Source organism: Cherax quadricarinatus, chromosome 47 (genome assembly GCF_038502225.1).
Source record: "Cherax quadricarinatus isolate ZL_2023a chromosome 47, ASM3850222v1, whole genome shotgun sequence".
Taxonomy (NCBI): Eukaryota; Metazoa; Arthropoda; class Malacostraca; order Decapoda; family Parastacidae; genus Cherax; species Cherax quadricarinatus.
This window is the reverse complement of record NC_091338.1, coordinates 14,158,549-14,180,302: the sequence shown is the minus strand read 5'-3', so window position 1 is coordinate 14,180,302 and position 21,754 is coordinate 14,158,549. Positions and strand designations below refer to the sequence as shown.

The window sequence follows — 21,754 nt, the reverse complement described above, 5'->3', positions numbered from 1 at the left end:
AATTCTTATGCCTAACTCAACAAATTTATTATCGTTCTTAACTAGGGAGGTGGCAACAAGAGCAGATGCAGCCCTGCCAGAAGACTCCTGTGTAGATCCATCAGTGTATATAACTTGTGATAACTTATTACTACCAGCTAGGTGAGAAATTTCTTCTTGAGCAGTTGCTCTAACAAGAGATTTAAGGAAGGGATTACTAGCAATAAGCTTCTTGGGAGGGACTTGTAGGTATGTGATATTAAATGAACACATCTTCCATGGAGGGGTGAAATGCTCTTGTTGCCTACAGTGATACAGTTCATGCAGGTTATAAAACTTAATGCAATTGCACATTTTCACAATCCATTTAGATCTGTGTGTATTTACCTCTAGACACTTGGTAAGATTCACTGTGACAGTGTCTGGTTGGTTTCTCAACATTCTAATACCGAGTACAGTGTTAATTTCAACAATCCTATCACTGATACTAGAAATACCAAGCTCCTTCCTCATGTTAAGAACTTTTGTAGATCTGGGACAGCCAAGAATAATCCTGAGAGCTTCATTTTGCATTAACTCCAAGGGTCGGAGTAAGGCAGAAATGTTTTTGGTAGGAATTTATAACACAAGGTAGTTTTAATCAATGTATGACCTTTGGGTGTCCCATTTTGAAGTTTTAAGATTTAGGTAATTTGGGAGATTTTTTGGTAAAGTTAAATATTGAGTATTTAGTTTAGGGTGAGTAAGCGGTTTTTGAGAAGAGTCTTAAATTGATGTTCAGACCGGGTTACTTTAGTATTTACTGGTAATGAATTCCAAATTTTGGGGCCCTTTATGTGCATAGAGTTTTTACACAGTGTGACGTGGACATGAGGTACATAAAAAAAAAATGCTCTGTGTCTTGTGTTATGGTTGTGTGTCCTGTTGAGGTTGGTGAGGAGAAGTTTGAGTGGAGGGTTTATATTTGAATGTAGTGTTCTATGTATGTAGTAGGCACATGAGTAAGTATGGATATTCTTTACGGTGAGCAGTTTTAGACTTTTGAATATTGGTGGAGTATGCTGTTTGGAATGGGAATTTATCATTCTGACTGCAGCATTTTGCTGGTTTATTAGTGGTCTTAGGTGATTTAATGTTGTTGATCCCCATGCACAAATTTCATAGGTGAGATAAGGGTAGATGAGTGAATGATACAGTGCAAGGAGAGCTGATTGTGGAACATAGTACCATATCTTTGATAGTATGCCTACCATCTTAGAGATTTTCTTGTAAATTTGTTGTATATGTGTCTGGAATTTGAGGCTACTGTCAAGGTGGATTCCTAGGAATTTTCCCTCTGTGGGTCTTGTGATGGGTAATCTGTTTAGCATTATGTTAAGTGGAACATTTGCAGCTCTGTTTCCAAACTGAATGAAATAGGTTTTGTCAGTATTGAGGGCAAGCATATTAGTCATCATCCAGGTAGATATTTTCTGCAGTTCTGCATTAACAGTGTTGGCCAGTATAACTGGATTTGGGTGAGAGAAGACGTATGTAGTGTCATCTGCAAATAGTATGGGTTTGAGTAGTTGTGATGCATTAGGTAGGTCATTGATGTAAATTAGAAAGAAGAGTGGGCCAAGTCCACTTCCTTGTGGACTGGAACAGTACACAAATAATCTGAACACAGGAGACTGAAATTTATGACGATGTTTTGGCCTGACCACACTGTATGACTAGTTAATGGTGTCCAAGTCGAACTGAAATGCTGTCATAAGTTTCAATCTCCTATGTTTGGGTTATCTGTGTATAGCATGACCTACTACAATCCGCAACTAGACAACACCTCCCTCCTCGTTTTTTAAAGTCCTAAACTTACTCACAATACAAAACATTCACTCGTACCCCTGTGTAACCAACATTTACAGAACAATCAGTTCTAGTATAAATCCTGACCTGAAGTGCTTTCTTGACAGTTGCAATATGACCCATAGACACAATACTAGACACAAAAATCTCTATGACATTCCCTGTGTCAGGCTAAATCTTTTCAAAAACTCAGTGTACATAAAAGGGACCAAAATCTGGAACTCTCTGCCAAATACGTCCAGAACCACTGGTTCATCTAGCATTTTTGAACTACAGTTAGAAAACACCTTATCGTCTTAACCTATTCCAGCCCATCATAAATACATATGTAAAAACTATACATGCATTTGCTCAATATCATGAACATAGGTAAAACATTATAATTAATATATACGTACTTACTCTCAATATCTGTAATCCTCCCAAATGTTAATCATTCCATGGTGTCCACCTTAGGTTAATAATCAAAACTGTAATTCTTCTCTACCAAACTTATAAAAGCTACATAGCATGAACTAATAGAATATTCAGTTCTCTTGTATTCATTGTAACTCACCTAATGACTCTATGTACAAAATTACTGCACTGTTATTGCCTTATTAAACTTAAGTTTGCCTGAAATGCTCTGCATACAAAGGGGCTTTTGGCATGTGTACCCAATGTTTATATTTACTCCTTTGTACAAACATGTACATATCATGCTGAAATAAAATTATTATTATGACTATTATTATTATTACTTCCACTAGTGGGCCACGCTTACCTGAAATGTTACCAGTAAGCTGCTTTACCGCTACTTTTGCTCCGGTATACGAACTCTGACTGCTTGTCAGCTTTATGCTAAAGAACTGACCATCTCCTAACAAGGCTGAAGGACTGATCACCTCAAAATTACTTCCACTTTCTTTGGTATTATATTTTACTGTATTCGACTGAAGAAACTTGTCGCAAAGGAAAAATAGTTTAGCAATAAAGATACTCAAGTATTGTACTGTGTTTTGTTCATCACCTTATCAGTATTGTATACCATCAACAAAATGGTATTTGGCTTCTAGTACAGTGGAACCTCTACTTACGAGTGGATCCACTTGTGAGTTTTTCCAGATACGAGCAGTCGCTCGGTCGATTTTTTGCTTCCAGATGCAAGCAAAATTTCCAGATGCGAGCGGGCCTTAAGGGAGGTTCCTTGACGCTGGTTAGGGGTTCTTGCTCTTGATCTAGGGAATTGAATCTCAATTGTTTGTTGGACTATCTTATTGCAACTTGGGCAATGTGCGATGGAAAGATGCTTCTTAACGTACGCTAAAAATGAAAGAAATCGGACCATAAATAATGGAGCTCACTTCTCAGCCATTAGCCTCCCCTTAGTGGTTTATTTTCGTGTGGTTTTTATGGATGTACGTATTCTCGTTTTTTTTGGTCTCATTTGATAGGATGGAAGATATACTACAGAAATAGATATGATTTTGATTGGTTTCACAATGAAAAGTACCTTGAAATTGAGCTCAAAGTAGCAGAAATGTTCGATTCTTTGGCGATGTTCAAGAGTAAACAAATAACGTCACCGTCAAATACCTGTCTGATTGGCACTGCCCCTCAACCTTCACATATTGGAAAGCTCTTCAACACGCTAGCAAAAGTGAGAGCAGACATCATGAGGTAGCAGTGGCAGACAACATGAAGCAGCAGTGGCAGACATCATGAAGTAGCAGTGACAGACAGCATGAAGCAGCAGTGGCAGACATCATGAAGTAGCAGTGGCAGACATCATGAAGCAGCAGTGGCAGACATCATGAAGTAGCAGTGACAGACAGCATGAAGCAGCAGTGGCAGACATCATGAAGTAGCAGTGGCAGACATCATGAAGCAGCAGTGGCAGACATCATGAAGTAGCAGTGACAGACAGCATGAAGCCGTAGAGTTGATATTAAGGAAATTATTGAAGTATTTTGTCGTGCCTGGAATTCCACTGGAACAAATGAATTTCATTTCAATTAATTTAAATGAGGAAAATTAACTGCAAACGAGCAAATCCAGATGCGAGCAAGGTCATGGAACACATTAAGCTCATAAGTAGAGGTTCCACTGTATTGGTTAAAATGAAGATTTTTAATTACAAAAGAGGAATTTAAAGGAATGCACATATAATTCAAATGTCAAATATTAATGTAGATACAGTACTATTTTAACATGTTTTAAATGTAGTGTGTGGAAAATTTTCCATCAAGGCTATTAGTGAAATATTTCATAAGACACAGGGGAGTGCTTGGGTATCTTAATTACTGAGACGTTTTGTCTGCACAACAGGCTTCTTCAGTTGTATTCAGCTGTAGTAACCTGTAAGTTAGTTTATTTAGGTAAAATTTACACAGTTTTGAATGATTTACAATTGTCTTATATAATAACATTTGTGTAAATTACCTAGGATTACCCCAAAAAGGCAAAGTAGTTTATTTCCATTGGTGGCCTGTTGGGGACCTGTTAAACCTACTCATTGTATGAGGAGATTTAACCTTTATTATTAATTCAAGAAAGCTTAAATCATATTTATTTAAATATATATTTTTTTTTTTTTTTTGGGGGGGGGGGGAATATTTGAGTACATATACTAATATTGTAGGTAGTAGGTTGGTAGACAGCAACCTCCCAGGGAGGTACTACCGTCCTGCCAAGTGAGTGTAAAACGGAAACCTGTAATTGTTTTACATGATGGTAGGATTGCTGGTGTCTTTTTTCTGTCTCATAAACATGCAAGATTTCAGGTACATCTTGCTACTTTTACTTACACTTAGGTCACAGTACACATTCATGTACAAGCATATACACCTACCATCTGACTTACGACCGAGTTCGGTTCCGAGAAACAGGTCGTAAGTCGAAATGGTCGTAAGTCGAACTTTACTACTGAATATCAACAAAACATTTTTGTAATGACTTTATTTTATTGTTTTATTTTGGTATTTCATGTTTTACTTTACTTTTTATGTTGTTAGTACTGTATTTTATACTGTAAGGTTTAGGATAAACACTGTGTACAACACAAATAGTTGTTTATTACCTGGAGTTTACCTGGAGAGAGTTCCGGGGGTCAACGCCCCCGCGGCCCGGTCTGTGACCAGGCCTCCAGGTGGATCAGAGCCTGATCAACCAGGCTGTTACTGCTGGCTGCATGCAAACCAACGTACGAGCCACAGCCTGGCTGGTCAGGAACCGACTTTAGGTGCTTGTCCAGTGCCAGCTTGAAGACTGCCAGGGGTCTGTTGGTAATCCCCCTTATGTATGCTGGGAGGCAGTTGAACAGTCTCGGGCCCCTGACACTTATTGTATGGTCTCTTAACGTGCTAGTGACACCCCTGCTTTTCATTGGGGGGATGTTGCATCGTCTGCCAAGTCTTTTGCTTTCGTAGTGAGTGATTTTCGTGTGCAAGTTCGGTACTAGCCCCTCTAGGATTTTCCAGGTGTATATAATCATGTATCTCTCCCGCCTGCGTTCCAGGGAATACAGTTTTAGGAACCTCAAGCGCTCCCAGTAATTGAGGTGTTTTATCTCCGTTATGCGCGCCGTGAAGGTTCTCTGTACATTTTCTAGGTCAGCAATTTCACCACCCTTGAAAGGTGCTGTTAGTGTGCAGCAATATTCCAGCCTAGATAGAACAAGTGACCTGAAGAGTGTCATCATGGGCTTGGCCTCCCTAGTTTTGAAGGTTCTCATTATCCATCCTGTCATTTTTCTAGCAGATGCAATTGATACAATGTTATGGTCCTTGAAGGTGAGATCCTCCGACATGATCACTCCCAGGTCTTTGACGTTGGTGTTTCGCTCTATTTTGTGGCCAGAATTTGTTTTGTACTCTGATGAAGATTTAATTTCCTCGTGTTTACGATATCTGAGTAATTGAAATTTCTCATCGTTGAACTTCATATTGTTTTCTGCAGCCCACTGAAAGATTTGGTTGATGTCCGCCTGGAGCCTTGCAGTGTCTGCAATGGAAGACACTGTCATGCAGATTCGGGTGTCATCTGCAAAGGAAGACACGGTGCTGTGGCTGACATCCTTGTCTATGTCGGATATGAGGATGAGGAACAAGATGGGAGTGAGTACTGTGCCTTGTGGAACAGAGCTTTTCACCGTAGCTGCCTCAGACTTTACTCTGTTGACGACTACTCTCTGTGTTCTGTTAGTGAGGAAATTATAGATCCATCGACCGACTTTCCTGTTATTCCTTTAGCACGCATTTTGTGCGCTATTACGCCATGGTCACACTTGTTGAAGGCTTTTGCAAAGTCTGTATATATTACATCTGCATTCTTTTTGTCTTATAGTGCATCTAGGATCTTGTCGTAGTGATCCAATAGTTGAGACAGACAGGAGCGACCCGTTCTAAACCCATGTTGCCCTGGGTTGTGTAACTGATGGGTTTCTAGATGGGTGGTGATCTTGCTTCTTAGGACCCTTTCAAAGATTTTTATGATATGGGATGTTAGTGCTATTGGTCTGTAGTTCTTTGCTGTTGCTTTACTGCCCCCTTTGTGGAGTGGGGCTATGTCTGTTGTTTTTAGTAACTGTGGGACGACCCCCGTGTCCATGCTCCCTCTCCATAGGATGGAAAAGGCTCATGATAGGGGCTTCTTGCAGTTCTTGATGAACACGGAGTTCCATGAGTCTGGCCCTGGGGCAGAGTGCATGGGCATGTCATTTATCGCCTGTTTGAAGTCATTTGGCGTCAGGATAACATCGGATAGGCTTGTGTTAACCAAATTCTGTGGCTCTCTCATAAAAAATTCATTTTGATTTTCGACTCTCAGTCTGGTTACCGGCTTGCTAACAACTGAGTCATATTGGGACTCGAGTAGCTCACTCATTTCCTTGCTGTCATCTGTGTAGGACCCATCTTGTTTAAGTAGGGGCCCAATACTGGACGTTGTTCTCGACTTTGATTTGGCATAGGAGAAGAAATACTTTGGGTTTCTTTCGATTTCATTTATGGCTTTTAGTTCTTCCCGCGATTCCTGACTCCTATAAGATTCCTTTAGCTTAAATTCGATGCTTGCAATTTCTCTGACCAGTGTCTCCCTACGCATTTCAGATATATTGACCTCTTTTAGCCGCTCTGTTATTCTTTTCCGTCGCCTGTAAAGGGAGCACCTGTCTCTTTCTATTTTACATCTACTCCTCCTTTTTCTTAGAGGAATAAGCCTTGTGCATACTTCGAGTGCCACCAAGTTAATCTGTTCTAGGCGTAAGTTGGGGTCTGTGTTGCATAAAAAACACGGTCGTAAGTCGAGTGGTCATAAGTCGATCAGGTCATAAGTCGGATGGTAGGTGTATATACACACCCCTCTGAGTTTTCTTCTATTTTCTCTCTAGTTCTTGTTTTTGTTTATTTCCTCTTATCTCCATGGGGAAGTGGAACAGAATTCTTCCTCCATAAGCCATGCATGTTGTAAGAGGCACCCAAAATGCCGGGGGCAAGGGGCTAGTAACCCCTTCTCTTGTATAAATTACTAAATTTAAAAAAGAGAAACTTTCATTTTTCTTTTTGGGCCACCCTGCCTCGGTGGGAAACGGCTGATTTATTGAAAAAAACAAAAAATATACTAATATCCAATCACTGCTATTGGGCCACGGGAGCCCCTTGGCCTGGCAAAGCTCTCACTTCACACTGAGAATCTGGGTTCGATTCCCAGCAGGGGTGGAAACATTCAATGCATTTCCTTGCACCTGTTGTCCTGTTCAACTAGCAAGTATGCACTTGGGTGTTAGTCAACTGGTGTGGGCTACATGAGAAAGAAGGAACACTACAGCAGGCCTACTGGCCCATGCAAGGCAGGTCCAAGTCTCCTACCGGCTTAAGCCAGTGACCCAATCTAGTCAGGTCAGGTCACATTCACTTAAGGAAGGAGCACGGCATCAGACCTAGTAGCACAAACTAGTCAGGTCCAACTCACACCCACTCATATATTTATCCAACCTATATTTAAAACTACAAGACATTTTAGCTTCTGTGACGGTATTCGGGAGTTTGTTCCACTCATTCACATCTCTTACCAAACCAGCGCTTTCCTATATCCTTCCTGAATCTGAATTTTTCCAATTCAGATTTTACTCAGAAAATCTAGTTTGTAGTCACTCATCTTATGACTTCAGGCTTAGATCCTGATGTAAACTTTTTACTAAATGAACTACACGAATCAGACAGCAACTGTAATTACTATACAGCAGACCAAGCAAAGACATTACTCAGAGCAAACAATAACATAGCCATTTTCAACTACAATGTCAGATCCTTGAGCAAACATTATGACGCCCTCACAGCATTACTCAATTCCCTTCATTCCAGTATATCAATCATCACACTCACAGAAACCTGGCTTAAGCCTGAAATTACAGATGTCTATGCCATTCCTGGCTACATGGCCATACACAACTGTAGAACAGACTCGAATGTATCAAACTCGAATGTAAGTAAGTAAGTAAGTTTATTCAGGTATACACAAATACAGTTACATAGAATTATCATACATAGCAGCATATGTGTAGAGAACCTAGGATAACCCAAAAAATCTTGCAAAAGGGATGAACATGGTGAATATATCATAGCCAAATTTAAATCAAAAGACCTGCAAAAACCGCTTGCAGTTATAAACATCTACAGAGTACCACAGTCAAACATTTACCACTTTAGTGAAAAACTAGGAAACATGATTACTGATGCACACACGAATAAAGACCACCTGCTACTAACAGGTGATTTCAACATAAACTTACTACACGACCAGGACCCACAAGTAACCAAATTCACAAACACTCTGAGCAACTGCCTGTTGCTACCAACAATATCTAAACCTACAAGAATCACCGAGACAAGTATCTCCTTTATAGACCACATCTGGACTAACACCATATCCCCTTTAAAATCAGGCATAATCACAGACAACACTACAGACCACTACGCAACCTTTCTCATAACTAATCTAGGTAAATTACCTCTAGACATTACTAAAGTTACCTTGAGACTACATAACGAGACGGCTGTTAACAACTTTATAGCAGCTATGAACAACATCGACTGGCAAAATGAGCTCGAAACATATACAGATATGAATGAATGTATAAATAATTTTCTAAAAAAAAGCCCATTACCTCTACAACAAACATTGCCCCCAAAAAACTAAACAGATCACAGCAAAGAGACTGAATAGTTCCCGGCTAACACCCAGCATCCTCAAATCCATTAACACACAGCACAAATATGAAAAACAGTATAGAATGGGTCAAATAACTAGAGACCAATCTAAACGTTACTCGTCATCTCTTACCAGCCTGATAAGAAGATCTAAAAGAATTGTATTATGAAAATAGATTACATAACATCAAAGGTAATATGAAAAAGATCTGGAAAACTCTATCTGAAATTATTGGAACTAAAAAGTTATCCAAAAACAAAATCAAATTAACAAAATCAGACAAACCCCTACTCACACCAACTGAAACAGCTAACAAACTCAATGTTTTCTTCACCATGTCCCCTCAAGGAAGGTTCCTTGATGTTGGTGAGGGGCTCTTGATTTAGGGAATTGGATCTGTGCTCCAGTTCCCCGAGTTAAGCCTGAATGCCTTCCACATCCCCCCCTAAGGCGCTGTATAATCCTCCGGGTTTAGCGCTTCCCCCTTGATTATAATAATAATAATAATTCTTCACCATAGGGAAAAATCTAGTGAACAAAATACCAAGCTCAAACACCTGTCCATCAGACTACCTCATAGGTACCTACCCAAATACGCTATTCCTAGCTCCAACCAACCCACCAGAAGTCTCGCTCATCATCAACACCCTTAAAAACAAAGCAGGAGACATAAACAACTTGCCTGCTTTTATGTACAAAAAAGCTTCTCAAGTATTGTCACCAATTATTGCAACACTTTAACAAATCCATTGAATCGTCTACCTTCCCAAAAATCCTCAAAATAGCGAGGGTCACTCCGATCCATAAAGGAGGTGACCAAGCTGACTTGAATAACTGTAGACCAGTATCTAACTTACCACTGCTCTCTAAAATCTTTGAAAAATTAATTCATAGACGGATTTATTCCTACCTCGTCCCACACAACATATTAAACCCTTGTCAGTTTGGATTCTGGAATAATAAAAGCACAGATGATGCTGTCATACACATGCTAGAACTAATATATACCACACTCGAAAAGAAAGAAAGTCCTGCTGGGCATTTTCGTTGATTTACGTAAAGTTTTTGATACAGTCGACCATGAACTGCTGTACTCTAAATTAATGCACTATGGTATCAGAGGTCACTCCCTCAACTACCTAAAGTCATACCTTAGTAGCAGAACTCAGTATGTGTATGCAAATGGTGCAAACTTTTCCACCCAACCAATCACAGTAGGAGTCCCACAAGGAAGCATCCTTGGACCACTCCTCTTTCTCATCTACATCAAAGATCTACCAAATGCATCACAGCTACTCAAACCCATATTATTTGCAGATGACACTACATACGTCTTCTCCCACCCAAACCCAATCATACTCGCCAACACAATCAGTGCCAAATTGCAGAAAATATCTGCCTGGATGATTACTAATAAACTTACCCTGAATACTGATAAAACCTATTTCATTCAGTTTAGAAACAAAGCTGCAAATGTTCCACTTAACATAATGCTAAACGGATCACCAGTCACAAGACTTGCAGAGGGAAAATTCCTAGGAATCCACCTTGACAGTAGCCTTAAGTTCCAGACACATGTACAACAAATCACCAAATCACCTGTACCATTCACTCATATACCCTTACCTCACTTATGGAATTTGTGCATGGGGATCAACAACATTAAATCACCTAAGACCTCTAATAACCCAGCAAAAGGCAGCAGTCAGAATGATAACAAATTCCCACTCCTGACAGCATACTCCACCAATTTTCAAAAGTCTAAATCTGCTCACCATTAAGAACATCCATACTTATTCATGTGCCTACTACATACACAGAACAATACACGCAAATATAAACCCTCCACTCAAACTTCTCCTCATTAACCTTAACAGGACACATGATCATAACACAAGACACAGATCTCTTTTTGATGTACCCTGTATCCATATCACACTGTGTAAAAACTCTATGCACATAAAGGGCCCCAAAATATGGAATTCATTAGCCTTTGTCAACACTGGGAGATTCTGCTCCCCTTACCCAGCAAAATAATTACAGTACCTGTGCCACTATCCACTGGAGAGGTAGATCTCTTTCTAGGCACCAGCTGTGTTGTAGACTCTGGTGATACAATAAATTTGTTTTGTTGTGGCCACATAATACTGTATATCTTGTCACTTTTCAAGGTCTGATCAAGGGAATTATTAATGGAATGAACACCCCAAATAGGTAGGATATCAGTTTTGTTCATAAAAGCTCAGTGATTATATTTATATAGTCTTGATTTGTCATTATTTACAGGCAAAATCACCACACCAGGATTTGCTGTCAGACTCCAAACTTATGGTCTAGTATCACAAGGGGACATTTACCTGAGAAGACCTTAACTAGGAACATACCTCATATATCAAGTAAGTCTGTTCTAGCTGATATGTCCAGGGACCCAGCAAAAATACTACTTTGTGTTTACTACAAATGCAACATAAGCCTAGTTGCATATGAAGGATGATGAGATGAGGGGAGTCACATTTCTGGATAGCCTATAATGCACTTTGGCAGTCTGAAACGACTATGAATGACAAGGTGGGCATCAATATGTATACAAGAGCAGTGACAGTTACATAAAAACTGCTGAGAAAAAACTGATCAGTTCTAGTAAATAACTGAATTATTCTTTCAGGAAAAGCTGCTGTATACTCAACACCGTCAGGGAATTTAGAATCATCAGTGTATACTGCAATAGCATAAGAATGAGAATGGAAGTAGTCAGTAATGACTGAGCATGTACCTTTTGGAGGCAGGTGAGGTTTTGCAAGTGGAAGAGGACGGGAGCCAACATGAATCATTGAAACTTCCCAAGGAGGAAGTGAAAAGTGAGATGCAGGGTGAATATAAAAGGGAGACAAATTAAAGGAACCCAATAGAGAGTGAACACAGAGAGGAAAGGGGCATAATAAATAGGGCAAATTAGCCTTACTAATATCTGTTACAGTTCTATACATGAAAGGATTACGAATGTCATGAAAGTGGATGAAATAACTAGAGACATTGAGCATCATGCTCCTTTTGGAAAGATGGAGCATCTGTCTCTGCATGTAGGCTCTTGAACGGGGAAGAGCAAAAGCCCTGTGGCACAAACATAACCCTTATCGATGAATGGGATCAAGTTTAGCAAGAGTAGCTGGAAGGCTGAAGAATAGTTGGCCACTATAGTAGAATTTAGATAAGATTAGGGTGGAATGAAAAGGAAGCAAGGTTTGTCAACCCTCCAGATAGATGGGCTAGAGCTTTACAGAGGTTCAGGCAGCTATGACTAGTAGCTTTTAAGAAGGTTATGTGAGGTTTTCAGAACATTTGGAAGTCAGACTGAAAAATTTGACTATCACATTAAGGAATGCTGGATAAAAGGGCATCTTGTGAAAGTTATCTGGTATTTTAGCAACAGAAAATTTAAACCCATGAGAGGTGGCCCAGTTCATGGCACAGTCAATAGCATACTGGTGAGAGGCCACTACAAGATGATAATCAGTGCCTGCACACACTATAGCAAAATCACTGACATAAAGAGAAACAAATATTGGAATGGGAACATAGGCAAGGTCATTAATGGCATGTGGGAAGAGGGTAGTGCTAAAAACACAGCCTGGAGGGACTCCTTAGCCTGGACAAAGTCGGGGAAAAGTTATTATTTACCCACACACAGAAATGCCTCCCCGACATAAAATCTTTTAAGGAAAAGTGACATATTACCTTGCAGGCCTAAGGAATGAGCTTGGCCTAAGATGTAATGCCATGTAGTGTCATAAGCATATATTTTAGTTGGAAGAGGACGAGCACTGCAGGGTCTAAGTGTTGATGTGTAAGGACGTGGATGTCATCAGGCTCAGCTGCTGTTGGTTGGAAAGTGTAGATGTGAAGTTGATGGAGTGTGAAGGGCATGTTATAAGGTTTCTCAATGTGAGAAGAGAAATTGGGAGGTGCCAGCTCCTTGATCTTGGAGGAAAGAAATGAGAGACACTGACAAGGTGATCCCCAATTGTGGCAACCTCAACAGTTTGCAGTGCTATGGCCAAGAACCATAAGAATGGGAACAAGGTCTGAAGAGAACTTGCCAGTCAACTTCTGTATCTTTTTCCAGACTACACATACAGTAGTAGTTAAACTGACAGTCAACATGTAAGCTTGCTAAGTGCGTTTTACTACTCGTATATTACAAGCATATGTATTTGCCTGTTTGAAAGCTAGGAACCTGTTGGTAGTTCACTTGTAATGGTAATGGTCCCATACATTGCATTTAAAATGTATAGCACAAGAATAATCAAGAGACCACCAGTGTATACACTTCTGATGATGTTTACCTGACGTACGGGGTATTACAATCATTACTGTATGTCTATGTCTATAGAGGACGAAGCAGGGGGAATATCAGAGAAAGTGGTATGGCATAAATAAAAGTGCCTAATCTGCTTGGTCAGCCTGCCAACAGGAGTGACAAGAGAGTCTTGTGAAAAATGAGATGAACTGAGTATATGGAAATGATTCTTGGCTTGAAGATAAGGTCCTACAGGCCATAGTCCAGCATTATAGTCGAGCATAAAGAGAGCGAAAGAATGTGAGTGTGAGGATCAAAATGTGTGGGAATACTGGTATTTAAAGCAAAGAGAGGGGGGGAGAAGTGAGAAAGGCTCTTAATTGGCCCCATGAGTCACAGAGACACCCTACACAGATGAAATGGTGAACATTAAAATCACCTAATAAAATGAGTGGTAAAGAAGAAATCAGAAAATGGATGTCAGTGATAGCTAATGGGTATGAAGGGAGGAAAATACAAAGATAAGACTATACCACCTAAATAGACATGGACTGCATTATAATGAAAAGTATGAATGGAAAGCCCAGAAAAAGGAATATTGCACACAAGAAGTGTTCTTCTTGAATGTCTCGTCAGGAAAAAACATCAAGTGACTGTAATAAAACATTAATTTCAGGTCTTGTGATCAGACACATTCAGGGGGAAACTGGAAGAGCAACATTTGGAGCTTCCCTAATACCCCTGCATCCTCTGATATTCCTGAGGTAGGGGCAAGGTTGAAATAACCAATTTGTGGTAACCCTAGATGAAAGACATTGGGGAGAAGCATGTGTAGGGCTGTAGAGTGGGAATGTGAAGGCAAGGGTCAGTGTCCATTGCAGGTTTTGTCTCCTCAGTGAAAGCCAGTATGGCCACAATAGTTACCAAAGTCAAGGAAGCACCAGAAAGCATGATGCAAGAGGCAGAAGAGGTAGATGGAGCAGCGATATTAGAAGCTCCCAAAATGGTAGGAAATGGAGAGGGTGGTGTCCTGAGAGGAAATCTTTGTTGGCATAGGGGAGGGGGGAGTGGCAGTATGTGGAGATGGATGGATTTCTACAGATGCAGGAGGAAGCAAGACACAGAGGTAGGGAAAGTTAAGCGAGGAGGAACAGTAGGTTGCTAGGGAGTTTTGGATCTTAAGAGGTTTTTGAGGAAGAGATAAGGGCCCAGCCAGGAAAGGCTGTGTGCATGGAGGATTTATTTCCACGCCGCTGCCGCCCTACCACTCTTACCTTATCTTCCCTTCTTGCAGACGGTCCTGCCTTTGACTTACAATCACTTTTTGACTTTTTGTCAGCAACTGCTTTACTATATGAACTTTGACACATAGCCCTTACCATCCCTTTCAGCCCTTTTCTCCCCTCACCTCTGATCCCCTCTCCACCTAGCTGTTTATAGCCCCAGCACTATTTTCTACCTTGCAACACTGCATGACCCTTGTCATTTAGCACTTTATTTGATAATGGTAACAATAATCACTTGGTAGGATGGTAGTACCTCCCTGGGATTATATTATATATTATATTATTGGCCCTTGTGGGTTTAGAGCTTAGTTTTGATTATTATATTATTTAATTTTTATATTGGCAGTTTGGAGGGATATGTTGTGTATCTTTATATGTGTATGCTTCTAAACTGTTGTATTCTGAGCACCTCTGCAAAAACAGTGATTATGTGTGAGTGTGGTGAAAGTGTTGAATGATGATGAAAGTATTTTCTTTTTGGGGATTTTCTTTCTTTTTTGGGTCACCCTGCCTCGGTGGGAGACGGCCGACTTGTTGAAAAAAAAAAAAAGTTTGTTTACATTTTTATCAACTGTGTATAAAACATATACAATGTGTAATTGTTCATGTGTGCAAGTTTTGGTAAATTTTAACTTTTTATAATGGATTTGTATATTTTTTATGATAGTAAATGATAGACTAATGTCTACATATATTTTATGCATTCATGACATCCCTAACTTCTTAATTTTTTTCAGTCTCAAATCTCCCAAAAATTTCCCAATATATTTATTGAAAAAATCTGTGTATATGTGGACCCCACACAGTTCAAACCCATGTTGTTCAAGGGTCAACTGTATATATTCCAAGTGGTGCAATGCCAGGTTAATTATTATTATAATCAAAACTAAGCATTAAACCACCTGGGTCATACAGTGCTGCTGGGTTAAGCCTTTCCCCATATTTGAAGTACAGACACCTTGAAACATATCTAATATCATAAGAAAATAGTGTATGAAACTTATGTTAAACATTAAAAACAATTAAAATCTAATACACCATTATAATTTGACATCAATAGATTGTAAAATGTAAATATTGCTGATGCATTTATGTTGCTGTTGCCAAGTGATAATTTTCTTTACCATCTTCAGCGCATTGTAAAATATTAAGTTTTAATCAGATTCCAGTCATTTTAGTCTTATTCAATTCATAAAAATGCACTGTTCTGAAGAAAAAAAAAAAAGAAATACAAGATTGGCACACATGATATTTTTGGGTATGCCACATTTGGCCTTTAAACTGTCTAAACGTATATCTACATTGTTACCGCTAGCACTCCAGACGTAGATCAATGTTTTATTTCTCCTGCCTCCAAATTTGGCACGATTGGCCTAAGATGGGTCTTAACACTCACTGTTTACTTGGAGTTTACCTGGAGAGAGTTCCGGGGGTCAACGCCCCCGCGGCCCGGTCTGTGACCAGGCCTCCACTGTGCACAGTATTAAAAAATCTAGGACCACTTAGTACCTTGTGGGAGCACCAGTTCAGTTAAGCGCCAGCTAGAGCAAACAGTGTAGCAAACACCAGGGATTCACTGATGCCATAAGAACATAAGAAAGAAGGAACACTGCAACAGACCTACTGGCCCATGTGGGACAGGTCCATGTCAACCCCCGGCTTAGACCAATGGCCCACCCAGTCAGGTCACCTCCACTTAAGAAAGGTGCATGGCATCTGACCCAGTAGCACCAGCTAGTCAGATCCAACTCACATCCACCCACACCCACTTGTGTATTTATCTAACCTATTTTTAAAACTTCACAATGTCATAGCTTCTATAACGGTACTCGGGAGTTTGTTCCAATCATCTACAACTCTGTTACCAAACCAGTGCTTTCCTGTATCCTTCTTGTCTAGGCTAGATATTTTACACACGCTATTTACATCCCCTTTATTCATTCCTGTTTTCCATTTATACACCTCCATCATATCCTCCCTAATTCCTAGAGAGTGCAGATTCAGGGCCCTCAGCCTATTCTCATAGGGAAGATTTCTGATACATGGGATCAACTTTGTCATCCTCGTCTGTATGTTTTCCAGTGCATTATGTCCATTCTGTAATAAGGTGACCAGAACTGTGCAGCATAATCTAAATGAGGCCTAACCAAGGATATATAGAGCTGAAGAACAACCTGAGGATTTCTATTATTTATGCTTCTTGATATAAAGCCAAAAATTCTATTAGCTTTATTGCAAATGCTTATGCACTGTTGTCTTGGTTTCAGGTTACTGCTAACCAGAACTCCTAAATCCTTTTTGCAATCAGTAATATTAAGATCTACATTATTTAGTTTATATGTGGCATGGTTATTATCCTTTCCAACATTTAGAACTCTGCAATTGTCAATATTAAACTGTATCTGCCACTTCTCCTACCATTGCATCAGTCTATTCAAATCATCCTTGAGTTTTCCAGTGACCTCATTAGGATGAATTGGACAGCTTGTTTTGGTGTCATCAGCAAATTTGCTTATGTCGCTATTTATTCCCTCATCTGTGTTGTTTATGTAAATTGTGAACAACAAGGGGCCCAACACTGACCCCTGTAGAACACCACTTGTGATGTGCCCGCTTTCTGATTTCTCCCCAGACTCTCTGCTGCCTATTTGTCAACCTTGCCTCTACCCAGGAAAAAAATTCTCCTCCTATTCTGTGTGCCTTAAGTTTCCTCAATAGCATCTGATGTGGAACTCTATCAAAAGCCTTACTGAAGTCCATATACACAATATCATATTCAGTACCATGATCTACCTCCTCAGATACCTCAGTGAAAAAGTTAGTAAATTCGTAAGACAGGAATGCCCCTTTGTAAAACCGTGTTGAGATTCATTCATCAATTTATGCCTTTCAAGATGGCTATGAATTGCTTTGGCAAGTATTGATTCCATAAATTTTCCCACTATGGAGGTAAGGCTTATTGGTGTATAATTCGAAGCTAAGGACCTGTTATGTGCCTTGTAAATAAGTATTACATTTGCCATTTCCCACTTATTTGGCACTATGCCAGTTTGTAGTGGTATGTTGAAAAGATTAGCCAAAGGTTTACTAAGTTACTTTTTACATTCCTTTAAAACCCTTGCAAACAATTCATCAGGGCCTGGAGATTTGTTAGGTTTTAATTTCTCTATTTGTCTGAGGACTGTGTCACTAGTTACCCCAATCATGCATAGTTTATTATAGTCCTGTTCTACATAATTTATTATTTCTGAAATTTCGCTAGTATCTTCCTGAGTAAAAACTGAGAGGAAGTTGTTTTGAAAATTTCACACATTTCTTTATCACTGTCAGTGATCTGACCTGAGTTACTCTTAAGTGGGCCTATCTTGTCCCTAATCTTACTTCTGTATACCTGAAAGAACCCTTTTTGGTTAGTCTTCAAATCGCTTGCGACCTTAGCCTCATAATCCCTTTTTGCTTTTCTTATTCCTTTTTTTTTTTTATATCTCTCTTTAATTGAATACTATATTGATTTCTTAACTTCCCATCCCCTCTTTTGATATGCCTATATATGCCTCTCTTTTGATTAGTGAAATGTTATAATCTATTGTTCATCCACTTGGGATCATTTTTGTTAGATCTAATTTCCCTATTTGGAACAAAAGTTGTCTGGGCAGCTAGGACTATGCTCTCAAAAACGTCATATTGGCAACCAACACCACCAGCCTGACCCATAGGCAGGTCATCCCAATTTAGCCCACCCAGGTAATTTCTCAGTGCCATGAAATTGACCAAGCAGAAGTCTAGAACAGAGAGTTGATTGTAGTTATCTGGGTAATTCCATGATATATTGAAAGTAAGTGATTTGTGATCACTTTCTCCAAGCTCATCATTAACCTCAAGATTATTAATTAGTGATTCTTTGTTGGCAAGAACCAAGTCAAGCAGGTTGTTTCCTCTAGTTGGTTCTGTCACAAACTGTTTTAAAAAGCAATCCTGAAACATATCAAGAAAGTCAATAGACTCAAGATTTCCTGTCACATTATTCCAATCAATTTGTCTAAAGTTAAAATCTCCCATGTTTGTAGATGAATGGTTCAGAGAACCGACATGTTGATAAATTAGACACATGTCTAATTTATCAACATGTCGGTTCTCTGAACCATTCATCTACAAACCTGTCAGACACTGCAACTTCTTGGGATCTTAATACTAAGGAATTCTTCGCTTGCCTAATTCTTGGGCACGAGCTACTTCCACATTGAACAAATGTGACACCACCTATGATTGCTGCACCTCTCCTGCCATGCGGTTTATAAGCTGCTTCTCCGCTCATATGCCGTATTCTATTCAAGATTGATGGACTGAACACATCGACTCAAGGTTGAGGGACTGATTACCTCATTCTCCTCCTGTTCTTCAAGTTTCTCCTACGTATGGACTGATGAAGCCACTGTGTGGCGAAACGTTTCCTCAATAAAGATACCCAAGAGTTGCACATGTGTCTAATTTATCAAAATCTCCCATAAACACAGCATTTTCATATCTAGATGCCTTATGAATTTCGTCCCATAGCAGCTAACTGCATTCTCTATCAAGGTTTGGAGGCCTATAAATCACACCCAAAATTAACTTTTCATGACCCTCGAGAACTGTAACCAAACATTCTGTGTCCGATGTTTCTAATCTTATGTCTTGTGTAACACAACAATTTAAATTATCTCTGACATACTTTGCCACTCCACCACCCTTCCTGTTGACCTTATCAGTGTGGAATAGTTTATAACCCTGTATGTTGCATTCAGAAGGCATTTCTCTGTCTTTCAAGTTGAACCAAATCTCTGTTATAACAATAATATCTGTATTACCTGCACTTGCAAGTAATCTTAGCTCATCTATCTTATTTCTTAGACTCCTATTATTTGTATAGTAAACCTCAAGGGAGCTAGTTACTCGTTGCCTTCTACTATCTCTGTTTGTTGATCAGTTGCTTTGCCTTTACTAGCAACTTTATTTTGAATATTGTCCTTTAAACATATCCCTGAGGTATCCTGGTTATATCTGGTGTTTTCAGCCATAGTACTGCAGCCTGATTGTTTCCCACAGACACCCATACCTCTATAATCTATTAGTTTAAAGTCCTAGGCATGTCACCAATAACCCCCTCAATCGAATTAGCTATTGCAACCACTCCAGCCCCAGTGAGAGATGAACCCCATCCCTTTTTTATTTATTTATTTATTTATTTAGTAATTTTAGCATACATACAGAGGTACAAAAAAATACAGGTAAGAGCAGCATGCCAAAGCCACTTATATGCATAGCATTACGGGCTGGCTTAAAATTAACTTAAGATTAACTAAGCAATGATGAAATCAGTGATAAAACATTATTGTAAACAGATAACTATAAAGCACAAATGAGTATTACAAAGACAGGTCATATGGTTGCATGCATTGCTGTACATTCAGTAGAATGGAGTATTCTGTTAGGTGGTGTATTTAAAAAAATAACAAAGTTAGATTGGGTCCTAGGTTTAACATTTGTGTGATATAATTGTGAGTAACATATAGGATATACAATTTATAAGGTTCAGTTATTCAGTATTTATTTGGTTTTGAGTGAGTAAGTGATCTTGAATTTATAAACAGGTAGTGTTTCTTTTATATTTACAGGTAATGAATTCCAGATTTTAGGGCCTTTTATGTGCATTGAGTTTTTGCATAGCGTGAGATGGACACGAGGAACATCAAAGAGTGATCTGTGCCTTGTGTTATGGTCATGTGTTCTGTTGAGGTTGGCAAGGAGATGTTTGAGGGGAGGGTTAATATCGGAGTTAAGTGTTCTATGTATGTAATAGGTGCAGTAATAAGTATGGATGTTTTGTATGGTGAGTAGGTTGAGTGTTTTGAATATTGGTGGAGTGTGCTGCCTGTAGTGAGAATTTGTTATCATTCTAACTGCAGCCTTTTGTTGGGTAATTAGTGGTCTGAGATGGTTAATTGTTGTTGAGCCCCATGCACAAATTCCATAGGTGAGATAGGGGTAAATAAGAGAGTGATAAAGGGCCAGGAGGGCTGACTGTGGACCATAGGTGAGATAGGGGTAAATAAGAGAGTGATAAAGGGCCAGGAGGGCTGACTGTGGAACATAGTACCGTATCTTCGATAGTATGCCTACAGTCTTGGAAATTTTCTTAGAAATTTGTTGTATATGTGTATGAAATTTGAGTCTATTATCAAGGTGGATTCCTAAGAATTTTCCCTCTGTTAGCTTTGTGATAGGTGATCTGTTTATCGTTATGTTAAGAGGTACATCTGTAGCTCTGTTACCAAACTGAATGAAGTAGGTTTTGTCAATGTTTAGTGTAAGTTTGTTAGTCCTCATCCAGGTAGATATTTTCTGTAATTCGGTGTTTACAGTATTGGCTAGCGTGACTGGGCTCGGGTGAGAGAAGACGTATGTAGTGTCATCTGCAAAAAGTGTGGGTTTGAGTAATTGCGAAGCATTTGGTAGGTCATTTATGTATAGGAGAAAGAGAAGAGGGCCAAGGACACTTCCCTGTGGGACACCAACTGTAATTGGTTGAACGGAAGAGCTTGCCCCATTTGCGTACACATATTGGCTTCTGTTGCTGAGGTATGACTTGAGGTAGTTGAGGGAGTGCCCTCTAATACCATAGTGTGACAATTTTACGTGGAGCAAGTCATGGTCAACTGTATCAAAAGCTTTACGTAAGTCAATGAAGATCCCCAGTGGGACTTCTTTTTTCTCTATTGCAGTGTATATATGTTCTAGCATGTGTATAATAGCATCATTAGTATTTTTATTAGGCCTGAATCCAAATTGGCAGGGGTTAAGAATGTCTTGGGAGATGAGGTAGGAGTAGATTCGTTTATGAATTAATTTTTTGAAGATTTTTGAGAGAGGGTGTAAATTGGATATTGGCCTATAGTTATTCAACTCTGTTGGTCTCCTCCTTTATGGATCGGGGTGACCCTTGCTATTTTGAGAGCTGTAGGGAAGGTGGAGGATTCAATGGATTTGTTAAAGAGTGTTGCAATGATTGGTGATAGTACTTGTGACACTTTTTTGTATATAAAGGGTGGTAAGGTATTTAAATCTCCTGCCTTGTTTTTTAGTGCGTTGATAATAAGGGAGACTTCGTATGGGTTAG

The 21,754-nt window shown here is 39.4% G+C and overlaps 1 long non-coding RNA gene across 2 annotated transcripts in view; it reads left to right on the top strand.

Moving 5' to 3' along the window:
- Nucleotides 1-21,754, top strand: part of LOC138854045 (uncharacterized) — a 36,040-nt gene that overhangs the window by 2,302 nt on the left and 11,984 nt on the right. Inside the window, exons 2-3 of one of the 2 annotated variants that reach the window (XR_011393229.1) lie at nt 11,302-11,583; nt 11,681-15,993. This is a non-coding gene — a long non-coding RNA (uncharacterized lncRNA). Of the gene's footprint in view, nt 1-11,301; nt 11,584-11,680; nt 15,994-21,754 lie in introns of those variants that run through there. The other variant, XR_011393230.1, reaches the window with a different exon arrangement.